Source organism: Erinaceus europaeus, chromosome 16, assembly GCF_950295315.1.
Source record: "Erinaceus europaeus chromosome 16, mEriEur2.1, whole genome shotgun sequence".
Lineage (NCBI taxonomy): Eukaryota > Metazoa > Chordata > Mammalia > Eulipotyphla > Erinaceidae > Erinaceus > Erinaceus europaeus.
In genome coordinates this window covers 18,926,185-18,941,066 of record NC_080177.1, presented here as the reverse complement: position 1 = coordinate 18,941,066, position 14,882 = coordinate 18,926,185, and the positions used below count along the sequence as shown (strand labels likewise).

The following is a 14,882-nucleotide window of genomic DNA, read 5'->3' as shown; positions in this document are numbered from 1 at the left end:
AAGTTCTATTTTCTTTTTTTTTTTTTATATTTATTTTATTTATTTATTCCCTTTTGTTGCCCTTGTTGTTTTATTGTTGTAGTTATTATTGTTGTTGTCATTGTTGGATAGGACAGAGAGAAATGGAGAGAGGAGGGGAAGACAGAGAGGAGGAGAGAAAGATAGACACCTGCAGACCTGCTTCACCGCCTGTGAAGCGACTCCCCTGCAGGTGGGGAGCCGGGGTTCGAACCGGGATCCCTATGCCGGTCCTTGTGCTCTGCGCCACCTGCGCTTAACCCGCTGCGCTACAGCCCGACTCCCCTTAAGTTCTATTTTCTTCCATCCTTGATAGTCTCAATTCTTGAATAGCATTTCTTGGTTTGAATCCTATAGTACATTATATCCACCATCCCCTTAGTATAATAAATGGAGCAAATGACTACTATGAGTTGGCCTGAAAATAACTCGGGGGGTTGGGGGGGGGGTAGAACACCTGGTAAAGTGCGTATCTTACTATGCATAAGGACCTGGGTTCAAGTCCTGAATCCCCACCTGTAAGGGGGAAATTTCAAACAGTAGTGTAGGTGTCTCTCTGTCTCTCTCCCTCACCCCTCTCAATTTCTCTGTAACCATTAAGTAAATTAAAAAAAAAAAAAAAGGAGGAGGAGGAAGAAAGAAGAAAAGAAGGGAAAATCTTCAAACCTTATAAGCATACAATGTTCATGTTATTAGTGTTATGAAGCAGAAACTGGCCATAAGAATAGAATGTGAATTAGAAAGAGGTGAGTTCCAGAAGAGGAAACCAATGTGAACAGCACACAAAGTAGGACATTATAATTTTGTAGATCATTACCAAATTGTTAACTAAAGAAGAAAAAAAAACTGATAAGCTAAAAGAATTAACACTAACAGGTCTCATGCCTAGCATATACTTTGATAATCTTCATACAGTCAATACTTGAAAACCACTGAGTAATAATAATGACTTACACCAGGTAAGGGGATGAAGTCTTATCATGTGAAGGTCCATAGCCTATCCAGACTGTTAAGATTTGCTGCAGCAGGTAATAAGGCAATTCTAGACAGGAAAAAAAGGTGTCTCAAGGTGGGTCAAGTAGGGATAGTATAAAGCAGAACCAAAGGGGAAAGAATAAAACTAGAAAGCCTCTGGGACTAAAAGGTGGTGAAGCAGGGCTGCATACATCTCTCTGTCTCTCTCCCTCACTATCTCCCCCTTCCTCTCTCCATTTCTGTCTATCCCTATCCAATAAATAAATAAAATTAAAAAATACATAAAATAAAACTAACATTTAGCATGGTTAGTTAGTGCCTCCATTATAATCCTGGGCACACTTTTTTTTTTTGTATTACTGTTATTATGTACATAGCTTTCCTCTTTTTTTTTTTTTTTTAGAATTTATTTATTTATTCATGAGAAAGATAGGAGAGAAAGAACCAGCCATCACTCTGGTACATGTGCTGCCGGGGATTGAACTCGGGACCTCATGCTTAAGAATATATTGCCTTAGCCACTGTGCCACCTTCCCAGACCACCTTAGCTTTCCTCTTAAGAAGGAGAAACTGGTGTACTGCACCAAAGTAAAAGACTCTGGGTTGGGTTGGGGGTGGGAAGAGTACAGGTCAGAGGACCTAGTGGGGGTTGTATTGTTATGTGGAAAACTGAAAAATGTTATGCATTTACAAACTATTGTATTTACTGGTGACTATAAAACATTAATCCCCCAATAAATAATTTTTTTAAAAATGCAAAAAAAAAAAAGAGAAACATTGTTAGGAGATACAATTTTTGTATCTAACCTAGTGTACCTAGTGTACCTCTTAACATTATACTTGGATATAGTTACTTTTCAGAACTAGAGTAGTTATCTTTACTTTCTTTTTTTTTTTTTTTTTAACTTTGAACACTTTATAAACATTCCTTGGAGTTCTTTATCTGTGATTTCCCTGAGATTGCACTTCTCTGGTTTCTCCATGAGGTCCCGAGTTTGATTCCTGGCAGCACATGTGCCAGAGTGATGTCTGGTTCTTCCTCTCTCCTATCTTTCTCATAAATAAATAAAATATTTTTAAAAATCTTTAAAAATATATTGTTAACTGTAGACAATAAATAAATATTAAAAAAATGTTCAGTCAAGATAGAACTATGGACTTAAGGGAAAATATAAAAGCATGTTAGCAGCAAGTCCAAAACATAAAAATACAAAGATGACAAACAGTTTCTATTTGAAAGCAACATCTTAAATTGTACTATTTCCAATCTACCCAAATCATGAGAAATCACTCAAAATTCTGTAATTGATAAATTAAAAATTAAGTGGTCTGGGAGGTGATGCAGTGGATCTAATGTTGGACTCTAGAGCATGAGGTCCCAAGTTCAATCCCTGGCAGCACATGTGCCAGAATGATGGTTCTCTCTTTCCTCCTATCCCTCTCATTAATAAGCAGAATATTAAAATAAATAAATAAATAAATAAATCCCCAGGATTCCATAGCCTTTTCAAGATTCACTATCTGTTTTGAAATTAGTATTATTAGGCCAAGGAAATAGCTTAATTGGTAGAGCAAACAATTTGCATTCCTGAAGCTCATAATTGAATCCTCAGCATTGTTCTGCCTCTCTTTCATACCAAATAAACAAACAAAAAAAAATGTTCTGGCAGGGGTCTCTTGCATATGTTATTTCACCACGTCCAGGTCAACTTTGTTTGTTTGTTTCTCATTAAGAGACACCATAACACCAGGCTTCCCCCAGTGGTATAGCCCAGGTATGTAGGACCAGGACTTGAACTTGGGCCCCAGGTACATGTCCTCCCTGGTTAAGTCATCTCTCCAGCTCAAAAAGCCTTGTATTGGGTGGGGGTAGACAGCACAGTTATGCAAAGAGACTCATGCCTGAGGCTCCTAAGTCCCAGGTTCAACCCCCTGAACTACCATAAACCAGAGCTGAGCAGTGCTCTAGTAAAAAAATAAAATTAAAATATTCGTATCCTAGTGTATAACTTCATTTCACTATAATAGAAAACATGTATGCTCAAGTCATTTTTTATAATTTTTCCCTTTATTAGAGGATTAATGGTTTACATTCAACAGTAAATACAATAATTTGTACATGCATAACATTTCTCAGTTTTCCAGATAACAACACAACCCCCACTAGGTATCTAATCACTCTTGATATCTCAAAGAAGTTCAGTATTATGAAAAAGTAAGTTGCTCTTGGACCTTAGCCTCCCTATTGTGTGATGTCCAGGCCACATGAAGACACTACGTGCAAGCATTTCAGCTAACTTTCCAGGCTAAACTCCCAGCCAACATCAACTGATATTCATACAAAGGAGCCGTCTTAGATGTCCAGCTCTGCTGAGTTCCCAGATGACTCCAACCACTGCTCACTGGACTACAAATGCATACAACTCTTAAGTGAGAAACCACCACCCCAGTCAAGTAAATGGAGAAAAACAAAAAACGACAGTCTAGTTTTAAATCATGCTTTAGAATGATTTGTTAAGCAACTATAGGTAAATGGAAAAGTAACCAATATATTTTTTAAAAATCCATCCTTAATTATATCTAACTGCATTAACAGCTCATACTTAATGCAAAATAATAATAATGATGATGATGATGATGATGATGATGTCTGTTTTTAACCCAAAACACAGAGTGCAAGGCATTCGGCACTTAGGCCAATGAAGTCCCAAGTCTGACGCCTAGAAACCCATGTGCAGAGTGATGCTTTGGTGTTCTCTCCCTCTCTAATAAATTAATCTTTTTCCAAAAAGGACAGAGTCAATATAACTTAGGCATGACTGTCAGATCCTTCCTGGTTACACTTAGGAAAAAAAAAATTCTTTTTTTCATTTAGAAAAACACAGACTAAAATATAATCCTTTTTAAAACTTCTATAGATTTTCTATTTCTTAGATCAGAAGAGCAAACACAAGCAGAACCTGAACTGGAATTGGCGTATTGCACCAAAGTAAAAGACTCTGGGGTGGGGCTGGGGGGAGGGGAGAAAATACAGGTCCAAAAAGGATGACAGGGGACCTAGTGGGGGTTGTACTGTTATATGGAAAACTGGGAAATGTTATGCATGTATAAACTATTGTATTTACTGTTGAACGTAAAACATTAATTCCCCAATAAAGAAATTTTTTAAAAGCACATAAGTGTTGGTATGCTTCTAAAAACCCCTTCTGTTTCATTAGTTTAATACCCCTTGCTTAACACTGTATTCTATTTACATAACCACTGCTGCGGTCTATTTACATAAATCACTTTTACATTTACATAAAGCACCACCCTCCCTCCAGGGCATTGGTGGTTCAGTGGTAGAATTCTTGCCTGCTCCGCCCCCTCTCCTTGTCACACCCTGATTTTTGCCAGTCACTTTTCTCTCCACCCTCTCTGTGTCACATCCTGTTCACACCCTACTTGGGAAGTATATATAAGACAACATTGTTCATTTTAGTTGAGTTTAGCTTAGCTCTGCTTAGATTGTGCTGCGTCCTGCATGAATAAAGAGATATACTGCCTACAGCTCAACCATGAGTCCCTGGTCGTCTGTTACCCGCCCCTGAAGCCAGCCTGGCGAAAACAACACATAAGAATTTTAATTTCTTTTTTGCATATAACTCTTTCTTTATTGGTAAAATATAATCCTATACCTTTTAAATTTTAATTATTTTATTTTATCAGAGCACTACTCAGCTCTGGTTTATCGTGGTGCAGGGGATTGAACCTGGGACTTTGGAGCCTCAGGCATGACAGTCTCTTTGCACAGCCATTATGCTATTTACCCCTGCCACAATCTGATACCTTTTAACACATACACACACACAATGACACAATGATTTGTATTTGTTGGTCTTATTTTCCAACTGTCCTACTTAATAGAAGCCTGGGAGACAATTCACCTCGTAAAGCACACCCTTTACCATGGGCAAGGACCCAGAAGAGGCCCCAGCCTCCACAGGAGAACACAAAGGGGAAGCTGTACAGCAATGGGGCTGTGCTGTCTCCCTTGCTATCTCTTCCACTCACTGTCTCTTACCCTTTATAAGGGGAACAACGGGGGGAAAAAAAGTCTATCAGAAGTGGTGGAGGGTGGGGGTATAGCATAATGGTTATGCAAAGAGACTTTCATGCCTGAGGCTCTCAAGTCCCAGGTTCAATCCCCCACACCACTATAAGCCAGAGCTGAGCAGTGCTCTGGTAAAAAAAAAAAAAAAAAAAAAAAAGTGGTGGACTAGTGCAGCAAAAAGTCCCAGTAAAGTCCCAGCCCCGGTGAAGGAAAACAATCATTTTGACTCATTGCTGTGCACATTAATAATTCCATGCATTGTCTTTTCAAGGCATACAAAACAGATGTGCAATTGATACATATTTCTGTCAAGAAAGACAAGAGTTTTGTTTTTTGTTTTCCATTAAAAAATTATTGTCTTTACTTATTTAATGGATAGAAACAGTCAGAAATTGTGAGGGAAGGGCCCAGGTGGTGGTGCAGTGATGAAGCACACACATTACAGTGCTCAAGGACACAGGTTCAAGCCCCTGGTTCCCACCTACAGGGTGAAAGCTTCACGTGTGGTGAAAGGTGAAGAAGGAGAAGAAAGAAAGAAAAGAAACTGAGAGGGAAGGGGGAGATAGGGAAACAGACACCAGCAACCCTGCTTCACCACTTGCAAAGCTTTCCCCCTGAAGGTGGGGACTGAGGGCTTGAACCCAGGTCCTTAAGCATTGTAACATGTGTTGTCTACCAGGTGAACAGGGTTGGTTTTCCTTTTTATGTTGTAAGAGTCTTACTATCTAATTTTTTTTAGTTTTTCATTATATTTATTTATTTTCCCTTTTGCTGCCCTTGTTTTTAATTGTTGTTGTAATTATTATTGTTGTTGTTGTCATCGTTGTTGGATAGAAATGGAGAGAGGAGGGAAAGACAGAGAGGGAGAGAGAAAGACAGACACCTGCAGACCTGCTTCACCGCCTGTGAAGCAACTCCCCTGCAGGTGGGGAGCCAGGGGCTCGAACCGGGATCTTTATGCTGGTCCTTGCACTTTGAGCCACCTGCGCTTAACCCGCTGCGCTACCGCCAGACTCCCTTACTATTTAATTTTAAAGGTGCACCTAATGTGTCCCAAGAAAAGCAATACATAGTTCAGGTCAGCTAAATCAATATAAAAAAGACATAACACAACATGTGCCACCTTTCAGATTAACTGGACCACAGCTATGGGCTCATGAGAAACTATACATCCACCATCGTGAAAGACACTCGACAATGGACCTTAAACAGAATCTGTGGAAATGCAAAATCTGCTTACACAACCATGTCTCAGAGAAAGCCTAGAACAAGAACACTTCCTTAACAAGGCTCTCTTGACATTGTTAATAGCCACAGACGGATATACACACAATTAAGGGTGCTTGTAGATTCCAGAGAGCAAAGCTTTTTAGTTTCATCGGAAACCCTCAGAGCTCTTAACAAACAATAAATTCCTCAAGCCCTGCAACACCTCTGTGAATCAGGTAAATATTTTTGTTAGCGATTAAATGACTGGCTTCAAGGTCACAGAATAAATTAGAAGCAGGAATGAAGCCCAGAGGTGTAGTCTGTCGTTTTATGCATTCGTGCACATCACTGCGACTCAAGGTTCTGACCATTTCCAAGGTGGAGTGGAGGTGAAATCGACTTCTCCACAAACTCTACAAAGGGGAAGGGGCAGCACATTTTAGGACAGACAAGCTTTTGAATTTGCGGAAGTCACAGTTTTTGGTTTTGTTTTGTTTGTTTGTTTGATTGTCTTTTCTCCGATGAGTTTCTAGGCCCTTTAAACTCATACTCGACACCACTCAGACAAAATGGGTCTAAAGAACAGAAGATGAACTGGAAGGCGGTCTGGGGTGGTGGTGGTAAGGTTTGGGATTTGGAGATGGCCAGCAGAACATCAGAAGACGACGGCATTAAGGAAGGAGGTCAATGTCGAGCGTGAGTGTCCAAGGCCACTTTCTAGACCGGAGAACCTGAAAACCGATCCGGAGAATCGATCGCACGATTCTCATGGACAACCCCGGCAGAGAAACTCGAAGATGGGCCCTTCTTCCGAAAGCTGATGGCAGCTTCGGGGTTGTCCCACCCCTCGTCTCCCGGGTGACCAGCCGCCGAGGGAGAGGGGCTTCGCCGCGGACGGCACCCGGGGAATAACGGTCAGGACCCAGACCCGCACTCACCGAGGCGCCGAGCCAGCTTCATTAACGCCGGCCTCCGAGTCAGAGGTCCATCTCCCCCCAGCAGCGGAAAAATGAGCGCTGTCCGTCCCGAGCGCAGCCTGCCCAGCTCATCCCCCTTTTCCCAAGTTGCACTGCGTCGCGACGCGTCGCGTCTCTGACGTCACGTAGGGGCGGGGCTGCAGGCGCAGCCCGGAATTGTCGCTGCTCCCCCCCCCCAGCCCCACCCGTGCTGGAGGCTGCGCGGGAGGCGGAGGGTGTTGTGGAGCTTTAGGGTGCCACCACCGTGAGACGGTTGATGCCAGCTTTTGCACCTGTTTCTGGTTCCGCCGCCTAAGGTCCCATTTCTCGGGCATAGCTCCGTCCCTCTCCCCCCCGCCCCGATCTTCTTGGTGTCCGAGGTGAAGAAAACTAGGCTGCTGGAGCTTCGCTTAGCTAGGAATGTGCCTTCTCAGACTGGGCACTTAGGGTAACCAGAAAAGGGGGCCTGAGGGGTTGTGTGGTGGTGCAGCTGGCTGAGCACATGTGTAACAGTGCACTAAGGTCTGGGTTCAAGCCCCCACCCCCACCCCGTCCCCACCTGCAGAAGGAAGCTTTGCGAGCGGTGAAGCAGGTGTCTCCTCTATCTTCCCTCTTCCCTCTCTTATTTCGCTTTTTCTTTTCTTTTCTTTTTGTTATCTGTATTTATTTACTGGATAGAGAGAGCCAGGAATAGAGAGGGAAGGGAGTAATAGAGAAGAAGAGAGACACTTCAGCCCTGCATCACTCTCAAAAATTTTTCCCTCTGCAGGTGGGGGCTGGGGGCTCGAACCTGGGTCCTTGCACATTATATATAACCTGTAAGCTCAACCAGGTGCGCCAGCACCCGGCCCCATCCCTCTCTTACATCTGTTTCTATCCAATAAATAAAATAAAATAGGGTTTCGATTTCTTCAAATTTTACCAATTTCATTCTCGAAGTTAAGCTTCTGATCAAGAAGAAACAGACATACACACGTTATATTTAAATATTTAACTTTAGTTAAAGATCCAGTCTTGGGGGGGGAGGCAAAAAAGAGCTCTTGATATTCGGGCTCGCTAAGTGATCTTTATACTCAGGTGGAGAAACGTGATAGGATGCTCTGAGTATCTGTACATGCAGTTGCTTGGATGGAGTTGCTGGCCATGATCACTGAGTTCGCAGGGACAGCCCAAGTATATCCTAGCTGAGAACCTAGAAAGCGAAGTCTAGTAAATATGTTAGATAGAAGCGTATCTCGGGAGTCAGGCGGTAGCACTGCGGGTTAAGCGCACGTGGTGTGAAGCGCAAGGACCAGCGTAAGGATACCGGTTCGAGCCCCAGGCACCCCACCTGTAGGGGAGTCGCTTCACAGGTGATGAAGCAGGTCTGCAGGTGTCTTTCTCTTTCCCTCCTCTCTCCATTTCTCTCTGTCCTATCCAACAAGGGCGACATCAATAACAACAATAATAAGCACAACAATAAAAAACCAAGGCGGGCTCTGGGAGGTGGGCAGTGGATAAAGCACTCTCAAGCACGAGGTCCTGAGTTCAATCCCCGGCAGCACATGCACCACAGTGATGTCTGGCTCTTTCTCTCTCCTAAGTTTCTCATAAATAAATAAAAAGTAAGTAAATAAATAAATAAAACAAGGGCAACAAAAGGAAATAAATAAATTTTTTTTTAAAAAAGGCAACAGGGGGTCGGGCGGTGGCACAGTGGGTTAAGCGCATGTGGCGCAAAGCGCAGGGACCAGCGTAAGGATCCCAGTTCGAGCCCCCCGGCTCCCCACCTGCAGGGGAGTCGCTTCACAGGCGGTGAAGCAGGTCTGCAGGTGTCTACCTTTCTCTCCCCTTCTCTGTCTTCCCCTCCTCTCTCCATTTCTCTCTGTCCTATCCAACAACGAATTGCGTCAACAAGGGCAATAATAATAACCACAACGAAGCTATAACAAGGGCAACAAAAGGGGGGAAAAATGGCCTCCAGGAGCGGTGGATTCATGGTGCAGGCACCGAGCCCAGCAATAACCCTGGAGGAGGAAAAAAAAAAACAAAAAACAAGGCAACAAAAGGGAATAAATATTTTTAAAAGTGTATCCCATATAGGAATTTAGTAAATTTGTAATGGATAAATAAAACACCCAGTCTAATAATGCTCTGCATAGATTATCCTTTCAGTAAGTGTTATTTTTATCATAATGAAATACTTAAGAAAATACAGAAGCAATTTTATACCTAAAATTACACTATTACACACACACACACACACACACGCTACACTTGATAGAGTGTGAAATATACTGGACTCTCCAGAATGACTTTAGCAAATTTTTCATGAGTAAAAAAAAAGAATCGCACCTAACATTTGAGGATGGATCTTAGGAAGGAAAACAATTGTTGTTACTGCTGTTGTTATACTACTGCAGAGGTCCTTGATGAATTTGAGAAAGAAAAAAAATAATAATCAGTGCTGGGGTGAGGGTAGATAACATAAGGGTTGTGCAAAGAGACTTTCATACCTGAGGCTCCAATAGTCCCAGGTTCAGTCCCCCACACTACCATAAGGCAGAGATGATTGGTGCCCTGGAAAATAAATAAATAAATAAAAGGAAATAAAAAGAAGAAAAGCATGGAGCTTAAATTGGAAGTAAGAACCAAAGACAGAATTTGAACACAGGCATAGAGAGAATACACTTGGGATGTGAGGTATATAGAGAGAGGTCTTAACAATATTTATTAAGCAAAGAAAAGGGTATGAGTCTCCAATGAAGTGGGGGAGAAGATGGCAGAAAGGCTTTAATAGTTAGGATTCTTTAACATTCACCTAAAGTTTTTCATTATTATCTTTTTAATTTATTGGATAGAGACAGAAATCAAGAGAGGTGGGGAAGGAAGACAGGGGAAGGAGAGAGAGAGACCTACAGCGCTGATTCACCACTCGTAAAGCTTTGCCCCTGCAGGTGGGGGGCTGGGGTTTGAACCCAGGTCCTCATGCATTGTAACATGTGTGCTCAATCAGATGTGCCACCACCTGGCCCCCCCTGAAGTTTTTCTGTCACAGTGATGTAAGTCTGTTTTAATTCCCCTCAGTAAGTGGAAGTTCCCTACTTCCCTAAAATGTCAATCAATTTTGCTAAAACTCAAGACATTTATCTTGACTTTTTCTTTTCAATGAAGAAGTTCCACATTGTAGGTCAACATGTACAGAAGAGAAACTAGGGACCAGATGAGGAAGCTGAACTAAGGGAATAAGAGCAGGAAAACACAGGAATGTTCCTAGGAAATTCACAAGAACCTAAGTGTGGGCCGTAAGGCTTTCCAAAAATAACTGGAATTGAGGGAGCTCAATGCTGTACCCACCGTGCTATCCCCACCCTGTGGCCCTTTAACATTTTCTTACTAGTTATTTGATTTGAAAGGTCTACTTGGAATAAGTTGAATATATGTATCCTAGTAACCAGATACTACTAAAAAGTCCAAGAAGGCAATGACTAAGAAGCAACAGAGACCATATTTAAAAAGATAAAATTATTTGATATGTTGGTACTAAATATTTGGGGGGAGGAGATTTAACTTTCTAATTTTGACCTATCAAAATGATACTTTGTCGGACTGGGAAGCCAGCATAATGGTTCTGCAAAAGACTTTCATGCCTCAGGCCCCAGGTTTAATTCCCAGAACCCCCATAAGTCAGAGTTGATCAGTGCTCTGGCATCTCTATATCTTCTTTTTGCTCCTGAATTCCTTTTATTTGTATGTATGTTTGTTTGTTTGTTTTACCAGAGCACAGCTTAGCTTTGGTTTTTGGTGGTGCTGGGAATTAAAACTGGGAACTCAGAGCCTCGGACATGAAAATTGTTTGAATGACGATTATGCTGTCTTCTCAAACTTTATTTTATTTTTAAATTAGAAAACAAGATTGTAGGATTATAAGATATAGTTCCACACCACACTCACCACCAAAATTATGTGTCCCTACTCTCCCACCTCCCTCTCTCTACCTCTTTCTTTTTTAAAAAATCTTTTAATTTATTTATTTTCATTTTTCCCCCTTTTGTTGTCCTTGTTATCGTCGTTGTTATTATTGTTGTTGGATAGGACAGAGAAAAATCGAGAGAGAAGGGGAAGACAAAGGGGGAGAGAAAGACACCTGCAGACCTGCTTCACCGCTTGTGAAGCCACCCCCCTGCAGGTGGGGAACTGGGGGCTCGAACGGGAATCCTTACACTGGTGCTTGCACTTTGCGCCCTGTGCATTTAACCCACTGCGCCACCGCCTGGTTCCCCCTCTACCTCTCTTTATTTAGCTAAATAAATATATTTTAAATGACATTTTGTAAGGTTCAACTTACTGTTTTGGTGTATAGTGATCCAAAACTAGAAATAACTTCATATTTTCCAATAATCCTAAAATACTTCACAAATAGTAATTCTATTATTTATTTATATATCTTTTTGTTTTCTATTACTCTCTACTACTGCATACATAAATGGCTGAAAGATCAGGTTCCTAGATTAAACACGTCCCCTTTAGAAAGGAGAAGAGAACAGACAGCAAAGAGGACAGATTTAATCTCCCCTAATGCAGACAAGACATCCAAAGTTGGTCAAGGATGTTTTTAATTTGCAAATGTGAGCCGTATGGGGATAATATCTGGCTCACAGTAACAATATCTTAATTTTGGTTTCGTTCAGCCCCTCAGAGGACCCTGGTATCTGACAGTTCAGAAGGGTTCAGTCACTGGGTGTGTAAAGATAATAACAATGATAGATGGGTCCCCAGAGCCCTGACCAAACCTTGGAGCAATCTAGAATGGGGAATAATTTGGACTCATTGTTTTAGCATGCTGAAACAATTGATTTCCTAGATTTGAAAATGCAGATATTCTTGCTTCAAGCAAAAGCAAGCACAGATTTCAGTCTCTCTATGCATCCCCAGACCCAGTAGAGAGGAAGCAGGTCATCTTTTTCCCAAGAGAGAGGGGACCAACAGTTCTCATTTCTCCCAGGGTGATGGTGGAAATAGCAAGAATGTCTTCTTCCTGGCAGCCTGTGGGTGTGGTGAGATGGAGCTGACCTCATGCTGTGGAGAAGGGGCACTGACTGTGGCAACTAGCCCTGGAAGGTTCAGTGCTGCAGAGACAGAGGGGTTATTCTTTACTCCATTAGATTTCTTTCTTTCAAAAAAGTATTTATTTATCTAATATTGGATAGAGACAGAGATAAACTGATAGGGGAAAGGGAGATAGAGAGATAGACATATACCTGCCGCTCTATTTCACTGTTTATGAAGCTTTCCTCCTGCAGGTGGGGACCAGGGGCTTGAACCTGGGTGCTTGCACACAGTAGTGCGTGTGTGTGTGTGTGTACTTAACCAGGTGCACCACAACCTGAGCCCTCAAATTTCTTTCTTTCTTTCTCTCTCTCCCTCTTTTTTTTTTTTTTTTTACTGTTTTTAAATAGGGACAGAGAAGTAGTGGGAGAAACAAAATGAGAGGGGGAGGAAAAGGAATCACAACACCGAAGCTTCCTTCAGTGTGGTAGGGGTCAGGCTTGAACCTGGGTCTCACACATGACAAGGCAGTGTGCAGTGCACTATCCAAATGAGCTATTTCTCTACTTAAAAAAATATTTTATTTATTTATTTTAATGAGAGAGAGACAAAGAAAAAGATACACACAGAGAGACCAGAGCACTGCTTAGCTCTTGGCTTAGGATGTGGTTCTGGGGATTGAACCTAGGATCTCAAAGACTCAGGCATCAAAATCTCGCAGAACTACTATGCTTTTTCCCCAACCCCAGTCATTTTTATTATTATTATTTTGGCACCAGGGTTATTGCTGGGGTTTAGTGCCTGCACAACGCCACCAGTCCCAGTGGCCTATTTTTCTTCTTCTAGATATGGAATGAAAGACAGAGGGGGAGAGAGACAGTGAGAAGAGAGACACTACAGCATTGCTCCAACTCTTATGAAGCTTCCCCCCTGCAGGCACTGCCTCATGGTGGGTGACTCAGGGTTGAACCTGGGTCCTCACACATGGTAACATGTACACTCTACAAAGTCAACGACCTGCTGCCCTCACTACGCCACTGAAGTTCTTTATTTCAGTAAACTCAAGTAGATTACTATGGAACTATACTTTGTATGGCATTATTTTTTAAATAGGCACCAGGCTTATTTCTAGGGTTCAGTGCCTGCACAAGGAATCCGCTGTTCCTGATGACTGTTTTTTCCTTCTTCACTCCTTTTTATTTGATAACTGAGAAATTGAGAAGGGGAGGGAGATAGAGAAGGAGAGAGAAAGAGAAACGCCTGCAATTCTGCTTCACATTTGTGAAGCTTGCCCCCTGCAGGCAGGATCCAGGAGCTTGAACCCAGATCCTTGCCCATTGTAACATGTGTGCTCACAGCCATGCCCTTGTGATTTGTATTTATTTGATGCTTTGAAAAGACACAAAGTAATAACATTATAGGGTAGGTTGTAGATTATCTGTTGACAGGAACATATAGAAAATGTAACGTAATTGTTTTGATTGAAAGGTACGTAAGGGGGGTCGGGCGGTAGCAGCGGGTTAAGCGCACGTGGCGCAAAGTGCAAGGACCCCGGTTCGAACCCCCGGCTCCCCACCTGCAGGAGGTAGCTTCATAGGCAGTGAAGCAGGTCTGCAGGTGTCTATCTTTCTGTACCCCTCTCTGTCTTCCCCTCCTCTCTCCATTTTTTTCTGTTTTATCTAACAACGATGACATCAATAACAGCAACAACAATAATAACTACAGCAACATAAAACAACAAGGGGCAACAAAAGGGGGAAAATAGCCTCCAGAAGCAGGCACCTAAGCCCTAGCAATAATCCCAGAGGCCAAAAAAAAAAAAAGATACATAAGTAAAATATTAGGAATGCTATGGAGAACATAAACAAATAGTGGGGATAAATGTTTCTCTCAGTGTCTAAAAGAATAGTTTTATTTTTTTTCCCCTCCAGGGTTATTGCTGGGGCTCAGTGCCCACACTACAAATCCACTGCTCCTGTAGCCATTTTTTTTCTATTTTATTGGATAGGACAGAGAGAAATTGAGAGAGGAGGGGAAGACAGAGAGAGGAAGAGAAAGATAGACACCTGCAGACCTGCTTCACCGCCTGTGAAGCGCCCCCCCCAGCTGGTGGGGAGCTGGGGCTTGAACCAGGATCCTTGCGTGGGTCCTTGTGCTTTGTACTATGTGGTCTTAACCCAGTGCACTACTGCCCAGCCTCTGTCTAAAAGAATCTTAGCAAAATAATTCACTCAGTTTTCATTTTGATATTCAATAATATCTATAGATACATGATTAAATAAATATATAAAATATAAAGAAAATATAGTTTTGGGTGGCAGTGGATAACATAATGGTTATGCAAAGAGACTCTTATGCCTAAGGCTCCAAAGTCCCAGGTTCGTTTCCCCACAACACCATAAAACTCAATACTTTTAAATTACTTACTTGTTTATTTGGAATGAGAGAGAAATTGAGAGGGGAGAGGGAGATAGGGAGAAAGAAAGAAAGATACCTGCAGACCTGCTTCACCCCCAGTGAAGCTTCCCTTCTGCAGGTGGGGGGGGCTTATATCTGGATCCTTGCTCATTGTAATGTGTGTGTTCAACCCGACGCACCATCAT

General features: G+C 42.1%; 1 protein-coding gene across 4 annotated transcripts in view; it reads right to left on the bottom strand.

Annotated features, from left to right (window-relative positions):
* USP8 (ubiquitin specific peptidase 8) overlaps positions 1-7,356 on the bottom strand; it is a 65,731-nt gene extending 58,375 nt beyond the window's left edge. For 3 of the 4 annotated variants that reach the window (XM_016192025.2, XM_016192026.2, XM_060174646.1), the window contains exon 1: positions 7,234-7,356. The gene's annotated coding sequence lies outside the window, so the exon portion shown is untranslated. Of the gene's footprint in view, positions 1-972; positions 1,061-7,233 lie in introns of all 4 variants that reach the window. The other variant, XM_060174645.1, reaches the window with a different exon arrangement.
* Positions 7,357-14,882: the final 7,526 nt, after the last annotated feature.